The following is a 2,410-nucleotide window of genomic DNA, read 5'->3' on the forward strand; positions in this document are numbered from 1 at the left end:
GTACAGATTTTTCGCAAAACGTCATAACGCAATACATAAAAGACAGACCACAACACGTAGTTTTGATACTCGGACTTCGGTTTCCCTTTTTATTCCGATAAACGTTTTTTTTTAGCTATACTTATTCCTTATCAGGACTTGGCTCATATCACTGTAAACATAACAAATTTCTGTTTATCAGTATACTCAATATTACAAAGATTTAGAAACTGATTTTATTTATTACTGGTAACATATTACTTTCTTTCTTCGCCTCTATCGATTTATTCGTTCTCTCTTACATCTATCAGTCTTCTTTCTTTCTTTCGTTGAACTCATGTCTTTTTATATTCCTCTCTCCAATTCACGCGTAACAGATCCCTTTATTTCTGAACTTGCACACTTATTTTCTGTTTATTGGATTGTAACGCTTCATAAACATAAAGGGTCTTGCCATCTCCATACCGAATAAACAAGAAAGGCAATTGCTCAATCCAACCATTTTCTATCGAATTAGACTGATTTAATCCCATAATCCCTTAGTGACTAACCAAAATCCGGCACTTTTTCACCTCTCTCAACTTAAACTGATGTTCCTTACATCTAACTTTATAAGGGCTAGAAGCTTCCTTAATTTTTCTTCCTTTTTACAATTTCTCTATCTCCTCTTTTAAAGCTCCCCGCAAATAATATTTTTGAGCTCCTTTATAGCAACATTAGGCGTTACTTTTATCGTATGCTTAACTAATCAGGTCTGCTCTGACCTATCATCAAATACACTCTCATGGTTTCTCACAATATCATGCATTTCCAACTGTTGCTTATGGGTTAATTCTTTTAAAATTTTAAGTTGTCTTGTGTGCTAATAAAGATTTAAGATTTTCTGTTTACTCTCGTTACTACTAGCCTCTAAACAGGTCATCACACAAAGTGTACGGTGGTTAAAGCATACTTACATGATACGTTCATCCCATTACTTCTCCATCTACTGCATCTACCTCATATGTCCTTTAACCGACACGTTAATTGTAGAGAAAGAACCTATCCACCTTCCCACTAAAGTATTTTGATGTACTGTATCCAGTAATGCAACTGATTCACCATACGTCCTCGTTCTCATCACAGTGAAGCTTTTGTTTATCCTTTCTCTTCTGAATAGCTTTATCTGCTAACCTTTGCATCAAGCTAGGCACAAACGCTAACACATCTCGTGACTCGGCTTTGCCTCTGGACCAACTTATTAAAACTAAGTCTAATGGATCCTTAAGCATCTTTACCATATAGTAACTCAAAGGGTGAAAACCTTGTAGTAGCTTGAGAGACTTCTCGATATGCAAGTAGCACAAAAAGCAACATCATATCTCAGCCAACATGATTCTCTTGTGACATTACTTTTAGAATAGCCTCAATTGTCCCATTTGCTCTCACACACATCGCATTTGTTTGCAGTCTATAAGGACTAAAGTGTCTCATTTTTACTCCCGCCATCTTCAACAATTCTTCATTATTTTCTGTTGGAGATTGATAGCTAAATTTGATAACAATTCTTCAGGAGATCCGACTTATGAGAATATCACTATCGGCTCTCGGGTAAGTTTTCTGTTTCTGTAGAATCTAGTGTTACTTCTTTTACATGTTTAATGGCAGAATCAACCACATTCAGACTATATTTACTTCTTTGCTCTGTTAGTGCAAGTGATCCGATAATATCAGCATTAACAGAACTAAAGGATTTATTAACAATTAGTAAATTACCAATTGGTCTTTTTTAGTTTCACGCCCCTCTTACCAGCTACCTGACAAATTGTACAGCTCTTTACATAAATCTCAATATCTCCAAACACACCTGGCCAGCAGTAGTTTCAACCGATCCTCTCTTTTCTTTGAACTATGTATACCTAAATATCTAACGAATATTGCAATGTGCCCTAATTCTAATGCTATCTCTCTACATTCCTTTCGGAGTACTGTTTGATCCCTACCATCTATTACATCATTACCATTACATTTACGCCTCAACACTCCTTCCCACCAGTAATGATAATTTTGTCCAAGTTATATAGTCAGTTTATGATATTTGCCAACAAGATTGATACACAAGTTTTCTTTTTTAACACAACAGTACAATATACAGTAACAGTTATTACAAATAATTATTACAAACACTGATTTATAAACCAAAGTTTCATAATAATAAATTATTCGCATTAATGCTACATATTCTTAGATAAACATAAGATCCTAGTGTAGAAATAAAATGTTATTCAAACTTAGCATTTTAACTTGTTTAAGAAGCCTTATCCATAATATTGCGTATAACCTCTACTCACTTGCCCCCACTCCACCCAGTGCTGGATAATCCAATAGGCAGAGTGCCTAGGGCCTACGAAAATGTTTGGAGCCTAAAAAAATTCTTATTTGACTCAAAAAC

This window comes from Limulus polyphemus, unplaced genomic scaffold (assembly GCF_000517525.1).
Source record: "Limulus polyphemus unplaced genomic scaffold, Limulus_polyphemus-2.1.2 Scaffold765, whole genome shotgun sequence".
Taxonomy (NCBI): Eukaryota; Metazoa; Arthropoda; class Merostomata; order Xiphosura; family Limulidae; genus Limulus; species Limulus polyphemus.